Source organism: Siniperca chuatsi, linkage group LG12 (genome assembly GCF_020085105.1).
Source record: "Siniperca chuatsi isolate FFG_IHB_CAS linkage group LG12, ASM2008510v1, whole genome shotgun sequence".
Lineage (NCBI taxonomy): Eukaryota > Metazoa > Chordata > Actinopteri > Centrarchiformes > Sinipercidae > Siniperca > Siniperca chuatsi.
In genome coordinates, this window is record NC_058053.1 from 8,746,537 (window position 1) to 8,762,713 (window position 16,177).

At 39.0% G+C, this 16,177-nt stretch overlaps 1 long non-coding RNA gene across 1 annotated transcript; it reads left to right on the forward strand.

Moving 5' to 3' along the window:
- The first annotated feature begins 7,670 nt into the window (after nucleotides 1-7,670).
- LOC122886052 lies at nucleotides 7,671-15,966 on the forward strand. Its single transcript, XR_006380244.1, has 3 exons — nucleotides 7,671-8,193; nucleotides 14,002-14,067; nucleotides 15,006-15,966. It is a non-coding gene; the product is annotated as an uncharacterized LOC122886052 (long non-coding RNA).
- Nucleotides 15,967-16,177: the final 211 nt, after the last annotated feature.

The following is a 16,177-nucleotide window of genomic DNA, read 5'->3' on the forward strand; positions in this document are numbered from 1 at the left end:
GTACAGTAATTATGACGGGAGCAAAGGAGGAAGTAAGGTGACGTTGTTATACAGTGACTTTAGCAACAGCTGTTTGATTCCCATTTCCAACCGACAGTCAACAGGTTTTTTTCTGCTGTTTGACAGTGACAGTAGAGAGAGACAGGAAAGGCAGGGGAGAGAGAGAGTGGATGACATGCAGCAAAGGGCCCGGTAAGAACCCAGTAAGGACTCAGCCTTGATATGTGGTGTGTGCTCTACCAGGTGAGCTACCAGGGTGCTCCCATTGTTCCATAATTTAAACCATCATTGGTTAACCAACCAATTATTGTAACCATGATGACAATGATGATGACGAAGGTCTTGCAACCTTAATGAAGCAGTCACTGTAACCCAAACCAGGATTAAAACCTAACGGAGTGGTTTTTGTGCCAAATCAGAAAGAGCTTCCATGTATCGCTCTAGAGGGCATGGGCAAACATGTATTTTGTAGTTTAATTTGGAGGAATTGTTTTATTCTTTACTTTTTTCTTAAGCATATTTAAATACAGTATGTATGAAAAGCTATTATAAACTGTTGGTCTCATTAACTGGCTATTAGAGGAGAACTGTGAATTTACCCAAAATGGCCAGGAGCTGCACATACTATTCAGCACCTCTGTGTCACCTCTGCCTTTTTATTCATAGGAATTCTCCCAGTGTGCTTGTTGCTGCAATATAATATATTCTTATAGACTAAATGAATCTTTCCGTCTGCCCCGTCGATGCATTAGCCCTCTGTGTCTTCATCTGACACAGCGTTTATGTGTAACAATAATCTTGAAGCTATCACTGCTCTAATTAAAACAAGCAATCTAATTAAAATCTACTTGGCTCATCTGAGGTTTCAGTTTTGAGTTTATTTAGCTCTGAACTCACTGTGGTTGCACAGCTGGAAGTCGGCTTTGGAGGATCTGACTAGTTTTCTTTCATTAGAAAACTGGGTGCAACATTGATGTGCGTCAAAGTGCTTGTTCACAGTCTCATTAACCCCGCAGGCATTAGTGCTTTGATGATGTTGCATCATAATTTCCATGTATGAAACAGGGCACAATAGTGCTGCATTCATCAAGTGAGCAAACAAGTAAAGCTCTGGTTTTCTGGACTGTGAGGATTACACTGTCATCAACATGAGGGAGGAAAGAGTACCTAGGAAAACTGCTTGCAATTTCCTGTGTTGCAACTGTCACTCTAAAATCTACTCTTGTGTTTGGTTTGAGGTGCAATTTTCACTAACATCCTCTGCCACACCACATGCAACCAAGCAGAAAATGATAGCAAAGCATGTTTTTAAAATGTGTTCTTAAGGGTGTACAGTAAGTGGCCTATTTGGCTGCAGTGGAGGAAAGGATGGTTGTACTTTGGAGTTATGGTTGGCCATTTCTACCACTTAACCCTAACCTTAAAGATTTTATCCATAGACTACTAAATGTCTTCATATGTCAGAGATGAACACAATGTGCTCCTGATTAAAGCTTATTGCTTCTTCTGTCTGACATAACTCATCAACAAAGGCCCAGCAGTAAAAAAGCAATTGATTTGATTGGCGGGAGGTCTGAGCTCAAGCTGAAATTGGACATTAAAATGACACAGTCCATTGCTCCCACTCACAATATTCCTCCTCATGTCAAGGGAGACTCTGTGAGACTGTACAATTAATGCTTATGGGCAGAAACTTGCCTCATTCACTCCCTCACTGCTCCCGTATCCCAGACAGAAAACAGAGAAGAAAAAAAATAAAATCACACCATATAATTAAACTCTTGTTGATTTGTGGCTGTATTGTGTTATCACTTACATGACAATTTGGTGAAAGTTGTTAAAGACAAGGTAATTGAGCATTATCACAGGGATTAAATATACCTGACTGGAAAGAGAAATGAAAAAGCAGGTTCCCCAAAAAGTAGTAGTTTTTTTGACCACCCCTATACATGTCAGCCCTCTGTTGCTTTGACAACTTGGCAAGTCTGATTACCATCAGAACTTTGCTGAGGGCTTCAAATGTGCATTTATCCACGTCTCATATCATGGCATTAAAGCTGTCTATTTCCTCGAGAGTCTTCGACCATTTCCCAGAGCAGCGTTGGTGAAATAAACCTGCCTGTCTTCAGCACTCTGTCTTCTATACACTACACCGGTCTGTTCCACTGTTGGCTTTGACTACAGTTTAGTCGTCAGTCGTCCCCTCTTGAGTGAAACAGTTTTGACTGATTTTTTTTTTAAACATAGCAGCTTTAAAAAAGCAAGTATTAGGCTGGAGGCTATTAAAAATTAAATGGAGTTTGTTAGATGTCTTTGTGGGCAACAAAACCTCCCAGTATTTCCTCTCAGGATGAGGTCAGACGACCTATCGATATGTGTGGTATTCATGTAATACCATTGCATTTGTTTATCTCACACCACACAGAAACCTAATTTCTTTTGCTTTCCTGGTGATAAATTATGTTTATAGGAATGTGTGGAGAGAATCTATTATCTGGCTGTTTTCAATTCAGTACAGAAAGGAAGAAAAATTGACCTCTAGTCTCTTTCAGGCACAATAATAAGCATTTAGTGGCTCATAATAGAATACAAACAAACGTAGTGTTCGCCGAAGGTTTTTGCAAATCTGAGCTCAGTTTTTAAAACCATTCGCAATGCATTCAGAAATACAAAGTCAGAGAAACAATATAATGCAGCTACTACCTAAACACAATCATAATGTGGATATTTGGACATAAAGAAATTCACATAACCTTACCTTATATTAACCTTACCTTATACATAGCATGTATTGGAATTGGCCTTAACAAGAGTGCTGAACTGTCAACATGCACACAGATGTCTCTTTCTTGTTGAGTCTTACTTCCCCATGAGTCTTACTTTCCCAAGATGCAACAAAGTAAGGTTGGACTTTTAAGATTTTAAGGGTTGGAAAGAATAGAGAGAGCATGAAAATTCAATCTGCACAGTCAAATTGATGGCAAACCTCTCGACGGCCTGCCATGGAACAGATGGTATTACAATATGAGGACAGCACTATTAACAGATCTATCCATTTTGTGCCTATGTTGGGAGAGTGGCACATCACTGCAGAGGGGTTTACTGAGCCAAAACTGTCAGATGGCCACTCCACCTTTCATGTGGAAAGGGAGTTGGTCTTTGCAGAAAAGACGGCATACACAATGAGACATTCTGTGTTCTGCCATCACCAAGTGGCATCTTGTCACTTTGTTTCTCATGTTGTCTTTTGATTATCATTGAGAACATGGTGTAGAAACCTCACTCACTAACTATTATAACAATGTAAGAGACCATATGCCCCCCATCCAGGCTTTGAAGACTGTCTTGCAGTAACTTACAGTGTTCGTATTTTGGCATTCAGTCTTTGTCCAGGCTCAAAAACCACTTTGCACTTTCCACTAAAGGACTTGTGAATTATATCCTGTTGGAGAAGAAAGGCAAAGTTAAGTGCTGCATGAATATTTCATATCCCCATTGTCTAATTGCACTTAATTAGTGTGATTAAGAATTTAAGAGTTGCTTCTACAGTGAATCTAGAGATGAAGTGGTAACTGTCACTTGTGTTGAAAATATAGCTAAAAGATTCTTTGTTATCAAAAGGCCTATATGCATTTGCATTTAAAGGTCACCCATTGGAACATTACGTTCATAGGAACACTGGTAGGGAGGGTAAGAATAATTTTCAAAATGGACATTCATTGCAGTAACTCAAATTGCTCCTTTGCACTCTTGTCTAAAAGCTTCTCCAAATATAGTTAAATGCCAAATATTAATCAAATGCTCACAACCCAGAGACTTCTTCTGTTCTGGTAAATAGCAACTGCCAACAGAAACTCTAGTACTACTTCTTTCAAAGTGCATCTGTTAAGTGAGTGTCACCAGATATGGTGTGATATTTTATTTTGCTGAATAAAAAAAGTTATATGAGTTTTTGGGATGATCTCTGCCTCAATTTTGCAGATAAAAAATGAACTGCTAAGGGTTTTTGATTAAATCAAAGGAACACATTTTTTGGTTCTACAGTTAAAAAAAAGAATTCATATTTTATATTGCCCATTGTTAAATGAGAAGCTCAATACCACTCTCACGTTTGTACAGTAAATATGTAGCTGGAGACTAGGGTTGTGGGTTGAGAGAGGACATTAATTAGTGGCGATTGTGGAGGGTAGGAGCAGTGTTTTTGGCCTTACTCACCAAACTTCATTCATAAATCCCACAGTTTCATTTCCTGTTGATGTACAAAGGCACTCACACAGTGAACTTGCTTCTTTTTGATGTTTTATAAATCAAGACAGTCCTGCGGTAAATTTGCATGGTTGATTGCCAACAAAACAACGCTTAACGTCGACGAAGTGAAGGGACAGTCAACTAGTGAGAGTGAGAGAGTGAGAGCGCCACAAACAGCTGTTTCTACGCGCCTCCCCGGCTTCTTTGCCATCCACAGAGAAGATGCAAATGATAAAATGTGGGACCCGGCCATTCAATATGTGTACCTCTGTAGCAAACACTTAATCACAGGTTAGTTAATGATGTTACTGAGTAAATGGCATGTGTGCCGATTGTGCCTGTAGATCGAGGCAAATCCGAAAAGAGTCTTAATGATGGTGTGACTAAAGTTTTTACTGTGAAAAAATATGACCCTACCATAAAACACTTGCTTTTAGAATGGAGTTTAGTTCAACAGTCTGTCCACTCGAAAGACTGGTGAGCAGAGGGTATTTTAACATTAATAATTAACATAAATTGAGCAATAATTTCTCATTGGACAGACTACCAAAATAGCAAAAAATAAAGTGTCTTAACGACATAAAAAGTGACAGATGTCAGAAATACATACAGATTCAAAACTATATGTCAGGTTAGTCCACTTAGTTCGTTTCACTGAAAGGATACTCATCAGCCCCTATTTCTTTAATTTTTTCTATATAACATAATTGTTTGCCTGACTGGCCATAGGATTTGGGCTCCTAATAGCTAAAAAGCAATACAGTATTATTATTTTATGCTAATAAATTTGCATTTACCGTCAGTCAAATTAGAGGAGCTGCTTTCACCCAAAAGGGGGCGGGGGCTTAACGCAGGGGCAAAGTACCCGGATATGCTGCTCTCATCTATGGGTAGTGGAACAACATGACAGACAGGCTGAGGGACAACAGAGCAGGAGGGTTTCTTTCTATCTCATACAAATTGCCTTGTTTTAATAGTCTAATCTGTAATATTTCTCTCCACTGCACTGAAATGATTCTCAAAAATACGGAACAAAAGCGCGTCCCATATCAGTTCAATACGGAACACGTTTTTTAGTTTCCAATGCCGTATTTTATGGGACGGTTGGCAACCCTACTGGAGACAGCAGCCGGTTAGCTTAGTGTAACTAACTTAGCCTAAAGACTGCAGGGCAAAAAGGCTAGCATGATTCTGTCTAAAGGTAACAAAATTCCTCTACCAGCACCTCTAAAACTCACTAATTAACATTTAAATCGTGTTTGTTTAACACTAGCCAGGCTAGCTGTTTCCAGTCTTGAAGCTAAATTAGCTACGCTAAGTTAACCCGCTGCTAGCTCTAGCTACATACATTACTGCACAGACATGAGAGTGGTATCAATCTTGAGACATGTTTGCCAATCATGAAGGGATGCAGTCACCAAATTCAGCCCCTCACATGTACCACACCAGGTAAAGTAACCAAATAATTAATATTTCTGTAAAGCTTTTTGTCTAATCCCAGTTTTTGGTTTTTTTTTTTAGTCAAGGGATTTGAAAGAATGAAAGTTACCTAGACATCTATCTAGTTTCCTGCTAGTAGTGAATAATTTAATAAACATCTCCCCAACAAAGATATGATGTCAAGATGAGGATTCGCTTCCAGGGAAACACAATTTTAGGGCATACATTTAGCACAACACCTGTTTTGCAAGACACCCTTGCCGCACAGCCTAGAATGACAAATGCAGACTCAGGGGACACAGGTGCTGCATTTCAAAGGTGGAAGGAACTTGATATGAAAAACATTGAGACCACTGCAGAGTTGCCATTATATTTAACTCATTTTCAAACTTCCAGTGTCACAGTCACTATCCCTTCATTGTTTTGTTAGTTAGTTGCAAGTTTACTGTCATTTGCATAGAGATTGTATATCAAAAACACTTTTGTTCACGATCACTAGAATTAGCACAAGAACACTACACTTTTTGGTATGGTTTTGTTAAATTCGTGTATTAGACACATACCTCAGTGTAAATAAAAATAATGGTTATACCTGCATCATTGTACCAGGCCACCTTAATGTTAGGCAAATACAAGATAAAGGGCAAACTGGAATGGTAAAACTGGCACACATTAAGTGATGTTTCATTCACCCTATTGTAATGCACAAGGCCTGCTTTGCTCCCCATTAGCCATTGTGTCAGAGGGGGGCTCACATCTGATGAGATGCATTAGCTGGACTATAGGGCTCTCTCTGGAAGACTCTGATCCCATTAGAGTGGGTCATCAATGCCTTGTTTGGTTCCAGACCTGCTGTAAGTCTTAAAATCAAGAGACAGAAATGCCAAGATTCTTTCCCTCCCTCTGCCACAAGCCTCACCAAAAACTACTTTTTTGTGTTGGAATATGCTGTGCATGTTCAAATTGCTATGGTTTGGCTGTTTGAATGAAAACTGACATTCATCCCAATTAGCTGGCCCAACACGGAACCCATCTGCAGAAGAAACCTCGAGTCTCTCTCTCCATCTAGCCCAGCTCCACGTTGCGGTTGTCCTAGCAACCAACCAAAACATCCAATACATTTTCAGTTCCCATCTTTTAGCCAAGACTTTTTCAGGGCAACAGTTTCCTACTAGGTGTGACAAGATGTGAGATCTGCTTCAGAGTTGTCATCTGCAAGATCATAAGTAAACCCTTAAAAAGAACAACCGGGGTCCAGTCTGTTCTCACAGTAAAACAAAAAGTATTTACCTGTGTAGTCCTCCTATTTAGCATTTATAAGCAGGTTCTAAACATGTAATAAATTGTTTATAACACACTATAATGTAGTTGTAAGCAGATATAAGTGTTTATTAACGTATTTGTTAACAAGTATAAGTCCTCATGGACACCCATAAGTGGAGGCTGGTGCATAAACAGATAATTAGTAAAACAATAATGACATAAAATATGGATTTATGGGAGAAGTTATAATTGCTGACAAATACTGTATATTAATAAACACCTAAAAATGTCCTTATAGTTGTTCACAACCAAGTGCTAAGTGCTAAATAGAGTAAAGTGTTACCCCAAACGCATTAAAAAGGTCAAATATTTACAGGCATTTTGACTGTTCTTAGTGTAGTTACCAAATATCAGCATGCAGGCTCTTAGCAGAGAAAACTTAAAATGGCACTACAAGCTTTCAGTAAACAATGCCAAATAAAGGTTTATGCCACTGGTGGGACCACTGGCACTCCATGATTTAATTAATTCACTTGTGGGACTTTAACTCTCCTTTTATTAGGAGACCGCATGCTCTTTTGTTCCACAATCCTGCAAGTCATTGCACTCAACATTCCACAATCAATGAGACCCACTGAATGCAGCATTCCAGCCACCATTGGTCAGTCTGACCTGTGACCCGTGATGTCACAAGGTCAATAAAAGGGGTCAGCGGCCACTGTTCTGTCTTATTTCTCCGCTCATCTCTTTACGTCCGGACCTTATGGTTTACTGAACTTCGTCGTAGTCTGCTTGGTGCAGATCCACAGACAAAAGGATAAGTCTTTGTCTCAAGATTTCTGGTTAGCTTGCGGCTAACCAAGAGTAAAGAAGCTCTCTTTCCTCCTTGCTTCGTCTCCAGCACTGCTGCTCAGCAACAGCTGTTGACGCCATGTAATCTGCTCAGAGCGGAAACACCGAACCAAACTCTCTCTCTCTCTTACCACAGCTGCAGGAGCCTGCGTAAGATTTCTGCAACAAAGTTTAGCAAAAACGGCTGCCTCACGGAGTCTGCCAGCGAACTTTATGAACTGACTTTGAAGAGAACCACAGACGGAGCTACCAGGTTCCCCATCTGCACAACGGACTGCACAGCACGGTTTTCTTCAATCAGAAGCAAAATTCCTCCCTGCCTGGCTCATCCAATGGAACCGCAAGATAACAGCACCATGTTCAAAGCAAGTGTTCTTCCTTTACAGACTGGTAATGTAACCACTGAACCTATAATTGGGCATTACATAGCTACACATAGCTTAACAGTGTACTTGGCTAAGCACAGGACTGTGTTACTTTGTGAATATATATGTATTGATTTGGTTCATTGAGTTTTATTGTTGTGATGTGTTTTCACTGTTAGGTTAATTTAACATGCTAAGTTGATGTTAGTGATGTTCACACAGACACAGGGTCTTGCATGCAACTAACTATCCACTTTCTAACCTGGCACTGTTTATCCTACACAGTTCAGACATCTATTTCAATTTGGCCCTTTTCACACTCTTTAACATACATGGCCTTACCCCATTTTGAATTAACTTTATTTGTCTGACGACATGCGGCCTTGGCAAAAGCCGCCATTTTGGACCCAAGCCGACATCTTGGATCTCTCTCACACACACACACACACACACACACACACACACATACACAAATACACACCACTTGGTTCTATAGTTTAGAGATTTAGAGTTAGACTTCATAATATGTGTTTTTGCTTTTATTATCTGTTAATAAATGCTTGATTTACAAGGAACACAAAGTTATGATAGGAATAGAAAAAAATACCTTTTGAGACCTTGGTGATGGTCTTAGCTGTTTCTTGTTCTTTCTCTGGGTTACTGTGGCTCTCTTTCTCTGAGACATGATTTTAAAGATGACTTTTAGCATCACTGCAAATACCCCATAACTCCATAAAAAATAATTTTCACTCACAATAATCACAATGCTAAGGTGCACTCAACATTGTCGAAGATTTAAGTCATCAACTATTCTAATAACACAATGTGCATTGCTAGTTTTATCTTATATGTGCAATATATGTTTTCAGGAACAATCAGCCTTCCATCATAGTGTGAACAGTGTCATTACCTCAGGGACATGTTCTGCAAGAATGTGCTTGTTCACAAATAGTTTGTACATTGTCTGTACAGGGATGATGTCTATCAGTAGATGAAAAAACTAAAAATTGTATACTTTTTAAACATCTATCCACAGAAGAATTAGGGTCAAAGGTTTTGTAATTTGTATTTCTGAGCATGTGAGTTATTTAATCAGATGTCCCTTGAATGAAAGGCCATTGAATATAAGAAATTCGGAAAATATGAATGCTGTTAGGCGAGGAGGTACATCACTTGACCTCAACTCTTAGTGACTATACTTACTCTGGTGTAAAGAAACATTTTGAATTCACACATTGAATTCATTAATGTAATACAGAATGAATCAACACAATGACTTGAGTTGTTTCCTAAAGGAAAGGTGATTCGTTTAATATTGAGGCATTTTGAATGACATTGGGGGTTAACCATGAGAGTCTGAGTTTAATTTAGCAAACTTATTTTTCTGCTTCTTTGCCTTTTTTTTTACTGATTTGTTGTGAAATTGAACTGTTCTTTGAGCTTTTATTGATTTACATGTATGTTGATATTTTAGAGTGATATAAGTCATGTCCTAATATGGAAGGAACAGTAAGTATGTCAAAGGTGTCTCTCCTGTGGTATATACAGTACTGTACATAAATAATATCACAACCTAGAATGTTGAGGGGGGGAGCACAAAACAGGAGAGAGAAGATGTCGAGTTAGTAACATGCAGTAATGGGATAAAAATGCATACAGGTGGAGAGGGAGGGGAGGAGAGAGGAGCTCAGTGCATCATGGGGAGTCGCCCGGCAGTCTAGGCCTATAGCAGCATAACTAAGGCCTACTCTTACATGTGGAGATGGTGTCTGCCTCCCGAACCCAAACTGGGATCTGATTCCACAGGAGAGGAGCCTGATAACTGAAGGCTGTGGCTCCCATTCTACTTTTGGAGACCACAAGTAACCCTGCATCCTGGGAGCGCAGTGTTCTAGTCAGATAATAAGATATTATGAGCTCTTTAAGATACGATGGTGCCTGACCATTAAGAGCTTTGTAGGTGAGGAGAAGGATTTTAAATTCTATTCTGGATTTTACAGGAGAGCCAGTGCAGAGAAGCTAATATTGGAGAAATATGTTCTCTTTTCCTAGGTCTTGTCAGTACACGTGCCGCAGCATTCTGGATCAAGTGGAGAGTCTTAAGGGACTTATTCGGGCAGCCTGAAGATAACGAATTGCAATAATCCAGCCTAGAAGTAACAAATGTTTAGTTTACTAGTTTTTCGGCATCATTTTGAGACAGGATGTGCCTGATTTTTGCAATGTTCACAACAGCGCCTGCTTGACAGGCTGAAGAAAAAGAAAAGTCGAAAAAAGAAAAGAAATCCTGCTGTAATCTCTAATATATTCACAAACTGGAAGAATATGTTGCATTGTTTCAACAAACACCAGCAGAGTAAAGCTCACTATCATGCAGTGTCCATAGACACAGAGAGGGTCATTAGATGAGCAGTCTTTTGGCCCGAATTGGGCCAAGAGACAGGCAAAGGCAAAGCCATTGCCTCGAGCGGATGGTAGGATCAGTGAGGTATGTGGCAAGGCCGATGATTTCAGTCCATGATTTTAGTCAACTGTTGAATACTCGTGGGAAAACTAATTGGCTAATTGGTTAATGCATAGTCATGGCTATTTTACTGTAGTCCACACTGCCAAAAATTAGTTTCTCAACTTGTTGTTAAGAAAGTATACTCAGAGTCCTTGTAGAAACCATCAGTTCTGCAGTAATTCAGCAGTCTTGTTGAACCTGTGTACCCGTTGGCCTAGGTACAAGGACTTTGTACAGTTTGCTTTCATTCCAACTTTGTTAAAACTATCATTAACTTTGAACTCTGCGTGAATCCAAACCAGATTGTAAGCTGACTGTATTGTTACACCTACCCTACCCCACCCCTACCATGCCATGTTTTTTTTTTTGTTTTTTTTTTGCTTGACTGTAACTGCAAATCTGTATGGTTGTTACTACTTGATTGCACTCTTCTGAGGGAAAGAAAAAACATCTCAAGTGACAAGGAGCTGTGTTTTTGCACAAAGTATGGGTTGACCTCATTAACCAAGTGTGTCCTATTGTTTTATGAATATCCTCCACACCTCACATTTGCAGTCTTAATGGGCACTTCAGCACTGTTGGTAATTACTGGAAATCTGTAACACAAGTAGGAACCTGGAAAAAATCCACAGACCACAAGTGTGATTATTGGGCCAGAGCCAAACACTCCATTTAGTACCATCAATGATGTCTCTGGATGTTCTGTATCACATTACTATCACTCTTTTGTTTAACATTTTGTTTTAGTACTGAGGGCAGAGCTGAAACTAATACTGAGGTCACCCTTGATTATTGCTGACAGGGTTGGAGAGTGCTGAAACATAATGCATTTCACCATCATGTGATAGTTTGCAATTTCTTTATATGCAAAGCTGCTTTTTAAAAAAGTGGTGCTCACCTTCACATTGCAGTCTTTACAATTATAGGAGAGGCCCAAAACATCTTCTTATAACTTAGTTGTGGATAATTATCAGGATACAGATGCTTTGGTCAAAGTCTTCATGAGGATAATATTTATTAATATTTATAAGTCTGTGCTCCCTTATCTAAATACTAAACGATAGCAGTACCTCCACAATGTCATTAACCCTGTGCTATCTCCACCATTAACCACCATCAAATGTAGTCAAAGTAGCTTTAGCATCTCCAATACCACCACCTCCTTGTTGCATATCCCTGGAAGGTTAGCTTGGGTTTATTATTTTTGTCTGAATGTTGAATGGGAATTATTCAGCTTTTTACCTTTTTTGTTTTTGAATGTTGATGGTGGAATGATAATATTTTTTTGTTCAAATAATCAAGGGAAAGGTACTTCAGGCAAATCATCTTCTGAATACAGAATCACATCTCCACCGGCACAATACCCCTGAGATGTCATGCAGAACATTTTTAAATGAAAACACAGAACACAAAATAAACCAAGTGTGACCTGGGAGTATGAATAATAACTGTTAGCAGAGTTTTATCCTTTTCTAGATATACTCAAACTTTAACAAAATTATGATATTAGCAAAGGCATATCAGGAAAACCAGCAACTCTCAATTCCCTGCAATGCTCAAATTGCACATGTCAGCACCACTGAATGAGTGGTGGGAGCTAGATGGCATTTAATAAGAACGTAAGTTTTCTAACACCAACATTTTTGCAGCTTTTTAATATGGTCTGTGCAAATTTCTCAAAATGCTATGCCCGCAGGACTCATTAGCTGTCATTACTTTAAGTATTAGGATGGTGTAATTCATCTTTTTATAATTATCAAAAAATCCCATGAAGAAACCAACATCAACAAAGACTTTATCCCACAAACAAACTGTGAAGGCAAAGTCTGATATAAACATGATTTGTCTTGCACTATTCCCACCAATCTCTTAGATGTCCAGTATGTCGGATTTAGTGGTATCTAGCGGCGTAACTGCAGTTTGCAAACATTTGAATACCGCTCGCATCACCCTCCCCTTCCAAGAGTGTAGGAGAAACTATGGTGAGCATGAAACTTGCGAAAAACGCGAACAGCCCTATCTAGAGCCAGTGTTTGGTTTGTCCCTTCTGGGCTACTGTAGAAACATGACGGTGCAACATGGCAACCTCCATGAAAAGGGACCCGCTTCCTATGTAGATAAGAACAGCTTATTCTAAGGTAATGAAAACACAACAACTCTTATTTTCAGGTGATTATACACTAATGAAAACACACTCATAAATAGCATTTTCCATTTTTGCCAATAGCTCCTTTAAAATGGCCTTAGACTGCCTGTGCTCTAAAGAGACAAGGACATAAATGTCTTTAATCTGAATAAATGAACACAGGCTTTGCACACCAGTGGATGGATTTTACACACATACAGTGCCTGGCAGAGGAATGTTATGTGTTGATGTCACTGGTCAAGTACATAGTTTAACCAGCCTCTTGAGTGAAGATAAGGTATTTTCACTTGAAAGGGATATTTATTCATTGGTCATAACAAAAAGTCCTCATACCTAAATAATAAAATAGTTCAAATAGTTGTCAGTGCCTGCTAAAATTACTCTACTCTTAAAAAATGACTCAAATGAGCAGTTTCTTATTTTCTCACCCCTATTGTTAAGGTATGGTTAAAGGTGCACTTGTCAATAGTTAATAATGAATCAAATGTCTATGTGTAAGGTGAAAGGTGAACCCACAAAGAATTATCACCCAAATCTCCAGTTCCCACTCAGCTCTTTGGAGCATTTCAGCAACTTTCAGCTCATTGTTTTTGATTTTGCCACTAGCTTGTGCTCTCACTGCTCATCAGCTTTGTTTCCAGCCACACCCCGAAAAAAAAAGACTGGTGGTAACAACTAGTGCAGCTTAATACTACAGGTCCCAGAATTCATACGGCAGCAAACCCTCCTCGAGCAGCTACTTTGTCAGAAATTCAACAGGAGAGCAACTGGTGTGTCTGTTTACAGTGCAGCCACACAAACAACAAGTCTGTCAATAATTGGCATTTTTCTATCATGTCATGAGCAACTGCAATATAATATAATATATTTCAACAACAGCAGAGCACAGTAAATGCAGTTGGTTACTTTGATGAGGAGTTGGAGATGTGCAGCCTGTTGCCTGCAACTCTTCGTCTAACAGCTCACTGTGGCTGCTCCTTCTTGATTTCATTACTCCCGGCAATATTTAAAACTGATCTGCTGTCAAGAAATGCAAAACATTACCATGTCTTATTTTGTAGATGCATTTTTGATGAATGATTGATGTTAGCGCTACCCTCTGTGACAAAGATGTTATCAATGACATCAAATTGCACTGGACTACATGAATGCCTCATGGCCTGTGAATTCTTTTTGTGTAGGTAGGCAATTTGAGGACCACAAGGGAATGGTGGACTCTGTCACTAACAATGGAAACCACTACAGAGGTAATTTCAGAATGTAAATACATTAAATGGCTGAAACTGGTGAAAAAATGCGGACCATAAATACTATAATAATAAGACAGGCTTTGATTTCATAAAAATATTAAGGATTATAACTTTAAATCCACTGCACGCCATCTCCACAGTGCAGTAGACTAGCTGGTGGACATAGTGAAGCACCCAGCAGCTAAAGAGCCAGAAATTTCCAATGCCTGCTGGATGTGTGCATTTTATAAGGTTGTGTGTACAGCTTATTGCATGGCCAATTAACAGTTGTGGTCATGGTTAACAGAAACTAATGTACCATGGTTCCCAGTGTCAGTCACTCTCTGTACATGCATGTATTGTACCCCCTAACTATACACAGTTCCACACTTTCTTCTGTCTGTCACAGTTCAGGTTTTTCTCATAATACAGCAACAGAGAAAAGGAACAGAAATTCATATTCACTGTTCTGTTGTATTCAGTGTGTTCTGAGATGGTGGTGATGTCGGCTAGGCTGCCTTTCACTTCATTTAGAGGGGAATGAAGATGAGAGGGAGGGGGTGGCTCATTCTCATCCCACCCAAGTGAGATTAAAAAATGTTGCCCTCTCTGGGGAGAAATCCCAGCGGAAGAAGCTCATTCCCCAGAGTGGCTGGATGGTAGGAATCTCACCCTTTGATAAGCTATCATGAGCTGTCTCTGCTCTCAATCAGTACATATCCACCTTGCTGCCTGACTCCTGCTCTCTTGATTCTCTGCCTCAGCGATGGGAAACAGCATCAATGCTGTTTCCACCCTACGCTGCTTTGAGAGAAGGCCCATTCTCCCTGAAATCGAGTGAGAATTCTTCGGAAATTGAAAATTGAAACTCTAAACTGTTAAAATAAGTGAAAGGCCACTAAAGTTTTTATTTCCCCTGGAATAGGTTTTCTCAGTAATAGATTTTCTTTTTTCAGGACCATGGATAGTGCCAAAGAAGGAAAATGAGGGAAGAAGAAGGAAGATGTTTCTTCACACTAGTTATCATCTTCTTGATAATATCATTAATGAGATTACCTGATTAAATAAAGGTTATATATAAATATAAACTGTATATATCTTTGTTCAAAAATGTTAATATGACTTAAGTTAAGAATTCTTCTACCAACCATTGTTGGGTCGTCATACTTGGTGAGAAAAAAAAATATGATAAGGATCTCAACCTGTTCTCAGCCTTGTGTATACAGGACAAGGTTTTAAAACAAAAAGAAAAGAAAAACAAACTAACACAAAAACACACACATACAGAACATAAAGGCAATACAAATAAAATTACTTTCATTGAGCAAAGATTGGTCTTGATGAATACAATTTCAGTTCTCAGGAACAACTGTCAAACTTTGAATGCAATACCTGAGGAGGACAATCTCAGGTTATTCCTGGGAGAATTGGATCCTAAAATCTATTGACTCTGTTCATTAGTAATTCAGTGTCTAGCTTACAGCATCTGCAGCATCATTTCAGAAGAACAGTCGAGGAAAGTGTACAGCTGGAGCAGTAATTCTGTGTCTTTTCTTTCTGGCCTGCCTGTCAATAGCCACACCACCTGTCACCGGGGGTTGCTACATCTGTCAAATACCATTTTCTGTTGCTTAAGCATTAACCAATTTCAATTCAGTATTCAATACAATAACTTTATTCATCCCCAGTGGGGCAGTTAAAAAGTCAACATCCGCAATATCTGGTTCATCGGCTATTAATAATCTTTCTATATGAATAAAATTAAAACTAAATCAGTAATTTTTTTGCAGCAAAGAACCTCTCATAGCTAACAAGAAAGACAACAATATTTTATACTCACAGCAAGAGTTCATTTAAGGTGCACTGCACAGTATGCAAAAGAATAGAGAGATAACATCAGGACATCAAAGTCATGCATAAAGCCTAATTTAAGCAGACACTGCAAAAGATCTGTGAGCCAAGGTGTTTCACAGATAGCATGTAGTTTGAATTAATCTACTCTGCAATGAAAAGAAGTTATCTGTCATTTTAATTTACCCAGAGAAATTTAGCCTCTTGTAGGAGTGAGTACAATTAAGTTTTAGACAGCTGTACTGAAATCCATAGTAATATGTTGAGAATATAATGA